This window comes from Ambystoma mexicanum, chromosome 11 (assembly GCF_040938575.1).
Source record: "Ambystoma mexicanum isolate Mex_15411 chromosome 11, UKY_AmexF1_1, whole genome shotgun sequence".
Taxonomy (NCBI): Eukaryota; Metazoa; Chordata; class Amphibia; order Caudata; family Ambystomatidae; genus Ambystoma; species Ambystoma mexicanum.
The window spans coordinates 1,012,611,170-1,012,623,263 of record NC_090934.1 but is presented as its reverse complement, the minus strand read 5'-3'; the positions used below and the strand labels follow the sequence as shown (position 1 = coordinate 1,012,623,263).

The window sequence follows — 12,094 nt, the reverse complement described above, 5'->3', positions numbered from 1 at the left end:
TTTAATACAAGAGTTGTTAATCTCTCTTTCATGGGTAAATCGTACTGTTACGCCCTGTCCCCTTTCCTCCATACTGCATGGCCGTCCCTTCCAAGGGACGGAACACAAATCTTTTTCACCAGAAAAAACCTTCTTCCCCTTTAAATTTAGAGGTGCGTGGGGTTGGGGCCCTGGGTGCATGCGCTGCCCTGACTCCGCCCTCTGGTGCCACACCTCAGGCCCCTTTTCCGCCTCGACTGGAACGGGCCAAAATTCACAAGCGCTCTTGGGGTTGGCTTCGGCCATGTACTTCCACGTGCAGATACTTCTTCTGTATTTTCTTTCTTTATCACTCGGGTACTTGGGCGTCGCGCTCCTCCGCGGTGAATGCCGACTTCCACAGGGTTCAGGAGGTGTCTATTCTGTGACAAGCTCTTTCTAACTTCAGACACCCAGGCCCTCCGCCTACGTTGCCTTGACCCAGAGCACGGTTGGCAAGCTTGTACAGCGTGCAACGCCCTGTCGTCAAGGTCTCTGAAGAACAGACTAGCCAGGTGGAGGGAGCTCTTCCAGAAATCGCCTCCAGAGGACCTGAAGGACTTAGTCTACCATCGATCCAGGCCCAAGGTAAGGCTTCTATTCTCCATCACACCCCGAAAGGGAGACTCCTCCCCAAGGACTGACCCACGCGGAAGGGACCGCTTAGGTTCTTGTACCAGCACGTGCACCGAGGCTATCCCAGCTACCGGCCTACAGGCCAAGGGATCCTTGGATCCTTCCGGTGACAGTGTTGAGGAACCGGAAGGTTCTAGTACTGGGTCTTCACCCGAGGGGCTACGCCCTTGTATCAGCAATATGTCTGAGGGGTGCCTAAACGCAGCTCTACCGACCTCCTGGCCGAGGGTGTAACGCCTACCAGGCCTCGGCCTAAGGAGCATGGTAGGCCTCATGATCCACACTCTGAGTCCTGGACGAGACTGGGCCCAGTGAGCCATGCAACGCGACGCATGCACGTGGAAGGCAACTCAACAAGATGGCTGCCGTGCCAGATATTAGCACCTGTCCACCGTGCTAGGAACGGGAGCTCAGCGAAGAACGAGTGTCAAGGTGGGACTGGTGTCAACCAGGTACGTGGCCTACAGCCTATCCTTTATTTGCGCGTAGCAGGTTCCGGTTGCATCCATATGGACAGGGTATGCAGCGGCTCCAGCAGCCTCTCACTACTCGGTCTATAACACCTACCACCCCTCCAGCCTGCGAGGACAGGTTCTTTGAGAGGTTCCTCGGGCTCATGAAATCTCCTCGGATGGGGGTTATCCTCGGGGATGCCATCGGGACGTGCTCCCTTCAATGCTTCCGGCGCCGCTGGCCCCTCCGCCGGCACCCTTGGCCCCAGCGCAGCCTCTGCCACCTGCTCCGGCCCCCCAACCGATTGTACAGGCGGTTCCAGCCACAGCCTCCGGCTCCGGTCACTGTACCTAAGCCTCCGGCTCCCATCACTCCTCCACCGGTGCAGGATCCTCCGGACCCCCAGGTGGACACGGACGAGGAGAACGACCCAGACACGCCCTCATCAGCCAAGGCCTTCCACGAACGACTTGCAGGACTAACAGAATACTTGGGCCTTCCTCAACCCGTGGTCGAGCAGCCAGCAGAGGGGGCGGGGGGTCCTTGCAGAAGTCCTCACGTGACGCCCCTCTGCTAAAACTGGAATCCCGTTGCAGACAGACAGTTGCCTTGGCCAAGAAGGGTTGGCTCAAGCCTCATTCGGTCCAGCTGGTCAATCGATGCCTGGACGCCAAGTACAGGCAGATGGAGGGGGATAGACACTTGCTATCGCCCATCCGCAGCCACACTCCTCGGTGATCGCCGCAGCATCACTATACTCCAAGCATAGGCAAGGAGAAGATCTTGGAGGCGTATGGGAAGAAGCTGTATTCCTACGCGTCCTTGCATCTTCGTCAGGCCAACGTGATGCCGTGCTGGCGGCCGTTAACCAGAGGTTATGGCGGGAAATCGCTGATTTCCTCCCAGAGCTTCCTACGCAGAGCCAATCATGTTTCAAGGCGGGACTGGCTGTGAGGCCAAGATGGTGGCACAAGACATCATGGAGTCCACTGTGGCCCACATTGACACCTCTGGCCGGGTCATCTGCATCGCCACGGACATCAGAAGAACAGCCTGGCTCTGTGCTACTAAATTCAACCCGGACTTCCAGGAACGCATGTTAGACCTGCTGTTCGAGGGGGGTGACCTCTTCCACTCCACCACGGATGAGGAGCTGGACAAAAAGAAAAACCGCTCACAAACGGCCAAGTCTTTATCCATCCTGACAAAGACCACGCCCAAATCGTACACCCAGTCACAGCAACGCTCCAACAAAGGGCATACATCAGGAGGGTTCCACGGCTTCCAAGAACGGAGGTCCAGCCAGCCGGACTGCTCGCCGACTCAGCATCGGCGAAAGGAACAAAAAAGGGGGTTTGGCGTTGGAATTTTTCCAGTCCTCCTCCTCCGCAACAGCCTCAGGGAAAGAAGGCATGACATGCCCCTCTGGGTCCACGTGTCTCCAGTGGGGGGGGGGGGAGCAGGCTTGCTCTCCATGCACATTTCTGGCACCAGAATTTCACAGACCCCTGGATCTTCTCTGTAGTATCCACGGGGTACCGTCTTCCCATCCCATCCCATCCTCTCCTCCCCACCACTCTCTCGTTGGGACAGCAACTCTTTTGGTGGAGATCCGGTCGCTCATCGAAAGCCAGGCAGTGGAGGAAGTCCCAGCCTCCTAGCGAGGCTTGGGCCTTCACTCCCAGGATTTTCGCCCTTCAGAAAAAGAACCAGGTGGACCCGAGTTGTGCTGGACCTTTCCACCCTCAAGCTCTCCCTACCTCTACAAAAATTCAAGATGGTTACGCTTGCTTTCAAAGTGAAGACATTGTGCTCCTTGGATCTGAAGGACGGGTACGTACACATCCTGATTTGGCAGCCCCACCATTCTTTTCTACACTTCAGGATCATGGGCTTCCATTCCCAATACAAGGAGCTTCCTTTTGGCCTCACCTCGGCCCCCGGGGTCTTTACCAGACTCATGAATACAGTGGCGGCCCTTCTCAGGGCTCAGTGCCTCCACATCTACCTGTACCTAGACGACTGGCTCATCAAGGATACATCTCCGGATGCAGTCCACCACACTTCCACTGCGCTTATGAACACACTGCACGATCTGGGCTCTTCGCTCAATCTCAAGAAATTGCAACTGCAACACACGCAGACTCTGACCTTCTTTGGTCTCATATGGGACACATGCTCCAAGAAGGTGTTTCCGTCGGAGGACAAGGTCACAGCCATCAAGAGGGCCACTACTCACTTCCTCAGCAGAGAGGTGACCTCGGCCTGGTGGTACCAGCACCTCCTGGGTCTCTTGGCAGCGGTCCTATTAGCCGTCTCCCACATGAGACTCAGGATGAGGAGGATACAGCTGCACTTCGCGGCATCATGGAACCAGGAGAGGTGCTCTCAATCCGATAGGATCAATGTTCCTCCATCTCTCCACCAGGACCTCACACGGTGGTCCCTGGACTGCCACCTTCGGACGGGCAAGCCCTTTCGGCCTCCCACTCCGCAGGTCACAATCACCAGAATCCTCTTTCTCGAGGGATGGGGCGCCACCCTGGACGATCACTTGGTCCACGGCACCTGGACCCTTCAGGAGCAGGAGTACCACAACAATTGATTGGAGCTGAACGCTATCTGGCTGGCGCTCGGAGCATTCCTTCCTCTGATCGGGGGCAAAGTTGTCCTCATCCAGACAGACAACTTGACCAGCATGTACTATGTCAAGAAGCAGAGAGGCACCAGATCCCCTCCACTGTGCAGACTGGCAATCAGCATGTGGGAGCGGGCCCTAGAAAACATTTACCTCACGGCAGTCCATCTTCCGGGGGAATCCAACCTGGAGGCAGACGGGCTCAACAGGTTGGGAGTGGACAGTTAAGAGTGGCAGCTAAACAACCTTGTTGTTCAGGAGATCTTCAGCAGATGGGGTCACCCCCAGGTGGATCTCTTTGCCACCTGGCACAGCAAGAAGTGCCAACAGTTCGCCTCCTGGCAGGGACAGGGCCCTGGCTCTCTGGGCAACGCTTTCTGGATTCAGTGGAACGGCACAACAGCATACGCCTTCCCAAAACACTGCTGATTCACAGCGATTTGGAGTCTCGCCAGCTCAACATCATTCTGATAGCTCCATGGTGGACAGCCAGGCCATGGTTCTCGGAGCTGATCAGCCTCTCGGAGATGCCTCCGCTTCATCTGCCAATGGGCCCAGCACATCTTCTGGCGCAGCAGGGGGGGGTGCACAGTCATTCACCCCGCCTCTCAGAAACTAGCCCTCACTGCGTGGTGCCTGAGCAGGTAGCGCTACGGCACCTCAGCCTTCCCCAGGCTAATCTAGAGATCATACAGGGCGCAAGGAGCAAGGCTACCAGTGCCCAGTATAAAAGTAAATGGATCAGGTTCTGCCACTGGGCGGACTCCAGGAAGATTGACCCCCCCCCCCCCCCCCCACCCCCAGCATGTACTTTGGACGACGTGCTCTCCTTCTCGGCGCACCTCGCCCGCTCAGGCGTGCAGGTGGACACTTGCCGCACTAACCCTGCAGCCATCGGGGCTTACAGGAACTCGGCATTTGACGTGATTCGCAAAGCTCTACCCGCCCATCAAAAGGCCACACCTTGTGTGGGATCTGAACATAGTCTTGGGTGCCCTGGCCCACAACCCGTTCGAGCCAATAGCGTCCGCGGACATCAGGCTGGTCACCGTTAAGACAGCCTTACTAGTCGGCCTCACTTCGGCTCGCAGAGTCAGCGAGATCCAGGCGCTGGTCACCTCAGAACCATACTACCTTTCATAAGGACAAAGCAGTACTGCAGACGCACCCACCATTCCTGCCGAAGGTGCCATCTGCTTTCTATTTAAACGAGGAAATGGTGCTCCCTATGTTTTTTGCCGATTCTAAGGATGAGGCACAGAGTGCTGCACTGCCTGGATGTCGGGCGTGCCCTGAAATTCTACCTTGACAGGACCAAAGGCTTCTGCAAGTCAGCCGCCCTATTTGTCACTTTTGGCGGTGCAAGACCAGGCTTTCAGGCCTCCAAGGCCTCCATTTCCCGCTGGATGGACTCTGCCATCAAAGAGGCATACGAGGGGCAGCACAAGCCGCTTCTGGCAAACGTGCAAGCCCACGCAGTAAGGGCCAATGCAACGGCCATTGCATTCTAGCGCCATGTCCCTTAGCACGTTTATAAGCAGGGCGGCCATCTGGGCCACTCCCTCGGCTTTCTGAAAACTACTGTTTGGGTGCCGGCTCTAGATCTGACGCGGCTTTCGGGCAGGCAGTTCTGTTTGCCTGAGGAGGGTCTCCTCTCCACCCTGGGAGACGGGACGTAAGAGTGATTATAAGTTACTCACCGTAGTGACTAACTTACTCTTAGTCCTCTTTCCTACATACGTCCCACCATCCTCCCCCCACCCCTAATAAGACTGGTGTCGGGCAATGTTAATCTATTGTCAACATGTCTCTGGGGACTCTGGTGTGGCGCCAGAGGACGTAGTCAGGGCAGCGCATGCTCCCAGGGCTGCACACCTCTAAATTTAAAGGGGAAGAAGGTATGTTCTAGTGAAAAAGGTTCTGTCTCCCGTCCCTTGGAAGGGACGCCCATGCCGTATGGAGCAAAGGGGACTGAGTTAGTCACTACGGTGAGTAACTTATAAGTAAATGTTTCTGCAAGTAGAAATTATAAGTTTGAGTGCACGGGGCTGTGGACACCTGGCCACGAAAATGCAGTTTTGAATTTGAATATCTTGTGAAGGCGAATGTAAATTGTTTCTGAACTGGACTTCCCATTCTTAATTCATATGGTCTGAATGGAGTTCCTGTTGGCGTAGGTATCCTATTTTGTGTGAAATTCTCTGTTGCGATTCCCCTTGTATGTTTGGCTGGCCTCCTGGATTTTTTACTATTCCTCCCGAGTGATTAAGAACCTCTTTCCACACTCATTCTTTTACTGTGATTGTGGGAACCCTTTTTAGCTCTTTTTGGTGACATGCTTTTGTCCAAATGTCTGGCTTCTACATTTTACTAAAGTAGCACACAGCACTTTCTGTGCAGTGTTCTGAGAGCTCCTAGAGCTTCCACTTTAGTGGCTTTTTCCCCCCTTGGTTAACCCAGTTACCAAGGCAGGGGGTACACTTCTTATCCTCCCACTGTTTTTTTGTTTTGTTTGCGAGATCAGCACACCCCACATTATGCTGAGGGGAGACATTGTATCCCTTTTCTCGCCTCTGCAGTACTTTTTTGGTTACTGCGACGTACCCTCTGAAGAGCATACCAGCGCGACAACCGTCCTTCAACCAAGCCTGAAAAATGCACTTAATGGGCCAGAACCTCAAAGACCGAATTTTATTTTTCCAATTTAAAAACCTTTTCTAATCAATCATTACTACAATCAAATCATTCACATTTTTGTGCATAATAAGAATACTAAAAGAAAAAATAATTTCTCCAGCATGGGGTCTGGCATGGATTCACATGCTCATGAATATTCCCCGTCGTCAGGCTGGGAATCCTCGGTAAAGAAAAAACCAGTATCAGTTTCGTTTCTGATCTGTCTTTCGTAGTAATAACCAATCACTGGTCTCTGCGTCATACTGACCACAGCCAATGACTGCCCTCTACCTAAGCACCGCCTCTGGCAGCCATCTTCAGATTTTTACCGCACGTTCATGTGTTGGGATCCTCGTGCTATTGCTCTCGAGCGTTAGTGCTATTTTTTCACGTTTTTTCTCAAAAACTTCGTTTTTTCGGTCAGAAGAGCCTCAAGCTCCACCGATTCTCCATCCGATCAACGGGGACCCGTGTCGGATTCGCCTGCGCCCCTCAAGGGTGAAGAGTTCGTCGAGCTACGCTTTTGGAGGACTCCAGAAGTTTCTCAGGCCCGGTCATGGCCCAGGAGAAGGGGAGCTCGACGCCCGGAAAGCTGTTCAGGGTCTGCCCTGGATGTCAGCTGCAGAACGTCTTCAAGGAGGACGAACACTCTTTTTGTCTTTACTGCCTACATGAGGACAAGACTCACGTGGAGAAGGACTGTGCGTGTTGCGGCAACATTTCGGAGCGGACCATGAAGGACCGCCATCAACGTCTCGCCAACTGGCTGGAAGGGAAGAGCCCGTCCGGCGAGAAGAAGAGGAAGAAAGCCGAGCGGTCTTCTAAGACCTTTGAGGACGCCCCGGCGACGGGGGTCCAACATAAGGCCAAGCACCGCGAGTCCGCTGGCACCGGGAGCGCCGAACGGTCGGGCTCTACGGGCGCCAGGCAGGGCGCACCCTCCCCGGCACCATCAACCACGAGCCAACGCTCTGGGTCGGGTAAGAGGAAGGCCGAGCACCCGGCGAAGCTCCTGGAGAGGCCCCGGTCGAGCTCGAAGGCGGAGGGGGAGCGAGGCAGTGTCCCCCCCCCCCCCTCAAGGATAAGGCGGTGAGCGCACCTAGGGTAGTGAAGGCCTTAATCCATCCGGCCAAGCCCTCTATCGAAACTGTCGCGGCGGCCCTGGCTCAGCCTGTGGAGGCTACACCAGTGGTGGCGACCTCGGGGCTCAGTCTCCCTGCCACCTCGGAGGGAGTCCTCTTTTGTGCCCATCGATAGGACCCCCGTGAAATCCCCCGTGGGGAAGAAAAAGGGGGGGCAGGGCGTCGTCGTAGATTCGGCCTCAACCTCGGAGGAGGAGCTGGTCGAAGTCTTAAGCCACGGCCTCGGCGTGGAAGAAGACCGGCCCGTCGGGATGGATCCCGACGCAGGTACCGACGGGGCCCCTGATCGCCCGTCGGATTCCCCTCTGCCAGCGCCGCGAGACAACTCGGCGGCCATTTTGTTGGCTATACAGTCCTTATGCTCAGAGATAAGGACGAGACTACCGTTGCCGACGGAACCTCTCCCGTCGGGGGACCCAGAACCGGGACCTTCTGGTGTTCCCCCCTACCAAGAAAAGAAGGATCCACCCTCCGCCTCCTTTTCAGCCGTCGCGCCCCTTCCAGCCCTCCTCCCCGTCCACCCGAGGGGATGATACGGGCACTGACACGGCAGCGACGGGTACGGACGACTAGGTATACGACGAGGATGTACCGTCGTCGCCTCCCACCAGGGCTTCTCCGCCCGACGAGATTGGATCGTTCCACTCCATGATCACCAGGGCATCCGAGCTTTTCCAACTCTGCCCTGAGGAGAAGAAGGAAGGTTTCCTTTATCAGCGGCGCGAGGCCAAGAGGAAGACGGTCCTCTCAGTGCCTCTATTGGACGACATTTGGGATGAGGGCCTCACCCTCCTCAAGAACCCTTCCACGACGCCAGCTAGAAGAGACCGGTACGAGAAGAAGTACCGGGTCCCGGACACGGCCCCCCTGTGCCTCCGGGCGCAGCCTACCCCGGACTCCGTCGTCTCCGCGGCGGCCAGGAAAAAAGCGGGGGGGGGGGGGTGCGGCCTCCACTTCGACTTCCCCACCGGACGGCGAGGGAAAGAAATTGGACGCTATGGGACGCAGAGTCATCTCGTCTGCGGCGACGACGATTAAAGCGGCCAACGCCTTGGCTATCGTGGCCCGCTACGACAGGGAGCTCTGGTACAAACTGGCTCCCCTACTGGACTTCTTGCCGGACGACAAGAGGGCAGAGGCCCTGGAGATCCTGCAGGAAGGTGAGGTGGCTTCGGACCACGCCATTACCGTTGCGACGGACATCGCCGACACTGGGTTCCGCCAGTTGGGCAACGGCGTTTGCCTTAGGCGGCGTGGATGGCTCAAGGCTACGGACTTCCGTCAAGACGTTCAGACCAGAGTCCTGGACATGCCCTTCGATGGGAACAACCTGTTTGGGAAAACAGTGGACGATTCCCTTCAGGCCATTAAAGCGGACACCGAGACGGCCCGGGCCCTTGGAGTTCTGCAACAACGACGGACGCCCTTTCGGAGCAGCGGAGGCAAGGGCGCCTCCAAAAGTTCCGGCGGCGGTTTCTCCACCTACCGTCAAGCGGCCCGCTCGTCGGCTCAGGAGGCCTACAGAGGACGAGGCAAGTCTGGCGGACCCCGCCGTCGTCGCCAAGGAGGTCAAGGCGGCAAAGCCTCGTCGAAGCAGGATTGAACCGACCGTGGGGTCGGGCCCCCACCGAAGCACCCCGGTGGGAGGCCGGCTGGCGAGCTTCGTCAGCGTGTGGGAGTCCATCTCCACCGACCGTTGGGTGCTGGACGCCTTGGCCCCGGGCCACGCGCTCGAGTTTCAAAGAAGGTGTCCGCGCATCCCCCCTCGTGGCCAGGAAAGAACTTCACGTCCCTCAACTTCTCCTGGAGGTAAAGGCGATGCTCAGGAAGGGCGCCATCGAACTCGTCCCAAAGAGGCTTCGGGGCTCCGGAGTTTACTCGAGATACTTCCTCGTGAAGAAGAAGACGGGGGGATGGCGCCCCATCCTGGACCTGCGACGTCTGAACAAGTTCATCAAGGCGCAAAAGTTCCGGATGGTCACCCTCCAGCACGTCCTGGGTCAGCTGGAGGAAGGAGACTTCCTGTCGTCGTTGGATTTGGAGGATGCCTACTTCCATATTCCCATCCTAAAGGGGCACCGAAAATTCCTCAGGTTTGTGGTCCAAGGGCGTCACTACCAGTTCAAAGCCCTCCCCTTCGGACTACGGTTGGCACCCAGGGTATTCACCAAGTGCCTTGCACCGGTGGCGGCGCAGCTGCGCCGTGAGGGGATCCACGTCTACCCCTACCTGGACGACTGGCTCATCCGAGCCAAGACGAGGGAGCTCGCCGTGGATCACACGGCAAGGACCGTCCGACTTCTCACGGACCTGGGATTCTCCGTGAACTACGCCAAGTCTCACCTGGTACCCGCGCAAAACGCACTGTTTCTGGGAGCGAAGCTCGACACTGTCTCTTCTGGCCTCCCCGTCGGAGGAAAGGACCAGGTCCATCCTGGGCAAGGTACAGCGGATGTTGGTTTCCGACGCGACCAAGGTGAGGTCCATCAAGTCCCTCCTTGGAATGATGTCTTCCTGCATCTACCTCATTCCCATGTGCAGGCTCCGGATGCGCCCGTTGCAGGAGTTCCTGGACGCGCGCTGGATCCAAACGACGGGCAGCTTCGAGGAGAGGATCACACTCGACGAGAGTTTCCGCCGAGCGGTCCGGTGGTGGGGCAACCGCACGCATCTGACGGCGGGCATGGACTTCCAGACCCCAGACCACCAGGAGACAGTGACCACCGATGCCTCCCTGGAAGGGTGGGGAGCGCACACCGAAAATCTGCACGCGAGAGGCCTTTGGCTCCCGACGGAGAAGTCCCTCCATATCAACGTCCTGGAGCTCCGTGCAGTGTTCTGTGCCCTCAGGTCCTTCCTCCCGTCCCTCAAGGGCAAGGTGGTGAGGATCTTCACCGACAACACCACCACCATGTTTTACATCAGGAAACAGGGCGGAACCAGGTCCCCAGCGCTGTCCAAGGAGGCGCAGGACCTGTGGCATTGGGCCGTCGCCCAAAGGATGTTTCTGGTGCCGTTTCATCTGGCAGGGATAAAAAACACCATCGCCGACTCACTCAGCAGGGAGCTGCGCTCGTGCCACAAGTGGGAACTACGGCAGGATCTAGTGGATCGCCTCTTCCGACGGTGGGGCACACCCCAGATCGACCTGTTCGCGACGGCGACGAACTCCAAGTGCCGGAGGGTCGCCAGCAGGTTTCCCCAGGCGAGGAGCATGGGCGATGCCTTCTCGTTCCCCTGGGAGGGCCTGTTCCCCTACGCGTTCCCTCCTTTGCCACTGCTAATCCGGCTCGTCAACCAGCTCAAGAGGTCACGGTGCAGGATGATCCTCGTCGCACCTGCGTGGCCGAGGCAGATCTGGTTCCCGGACCTTCTGGACTTGTCAGCGTCCCCGCCAATCAAGCTGCCGGTGGACGCGGATCTATTCTCCAGGGAAGGAGGCGCCATCCTCCACCACGACCCGAAATCGCTGAACTTGCAGGCCTGGCTCCTGCAGCGCTAGAGTTTGGAGGATATGACATACCGGCCGACTGCAGAGAGGTTCTTGCAAAGGCCAGGGCGTCCTCGACTCTTAGATGCTCGGACACAAATGGAAGAGGTTCTCTGTCTGGTGCCACGCACAGAAGATTAACCCTCTACGGATTACGGCTCCCCAGGTACTGCCGTACCTGCTGACGCTGGCCAAAGCTGGACTGGCACACGCGTCCATCAAGATTCATCTTGCTGCGATCTCCCGATACACCAGAACCACGGGCCGGACGTCCTTGTGGTCTCATCGTCTGGTGAAAGAGTTCATGAAGGGACTGTGCAGATCGTTCCCGCCGGTGAAGGCTCCGGCCCCGGCGTGGGAGCTCAACGTGGTGCTGACCAAGCTCATGGGACCTCCGTTCGAGCCTCTGCACTCGGCCCCGTTGAAGTTTCTGTCGTGGAAAACAGCGTTTCTTGTGGCCATCACCTCCGCACGACGGGTGGGAGAGATCCAGGCCCTTTCATGCAAGGTCCCGTACTTGACTTTTCACGACACGAGGGTAGTGCTCAGGACGCACCCCTCCTTCATGCCCAAGGTACCGTCGGACTTCCATCTCAACGAACCCTTGGTGTTGCCTGTGTTCTTCCCGTCGCCTTCGTCGCCGGCTGAGAGGACTTTGCACTCGCTGGATGTGGCTAGAGCGCTGAAGTTCTACGTGGACCGCACAAAGTGTTTTCGGAAGACGTCACAACTCTTTGTGAACTTTGGACCTGTCAATCAGGGGAAGGCTCTCTCGAAGGCTTCCATTTCCAGATGGCTCTCCGGCTGTATCATGTACTGTCATCGGTTGGCAAACCGACCGCTGCCTGGCCGTCCGAGAGCCCATTCCACCAGAGCGATCGCAGCTACCACGGCGTTCCTTTCTGGTGTGCCCCTGCTGGACATATGCAGGGCTGCTACGTGGAGGTCGACGCACACCTTCACGAAATTCTACTGCGTCGATCGGGATTCCAGGGAGGAGTCCAGGGTCGGCCAAGCAGTGCTGCGCAACCTGTTTGCCTG

At 57.2% G+C, this 12,094-nt stretch overlaps 1 protein-coding gene across 7 annotated transcripts in view; it reads left to right on the top strand.

The window, feature by feature from the left end:
- Window positions 1-12,094, top strand: part of KIF23 (kinesin family member 23) — a 518,096-nt gene that overhangs the window by 119,503 nt on the left and 386,499 nt on the right. The window lies entirely within an intron of this gene.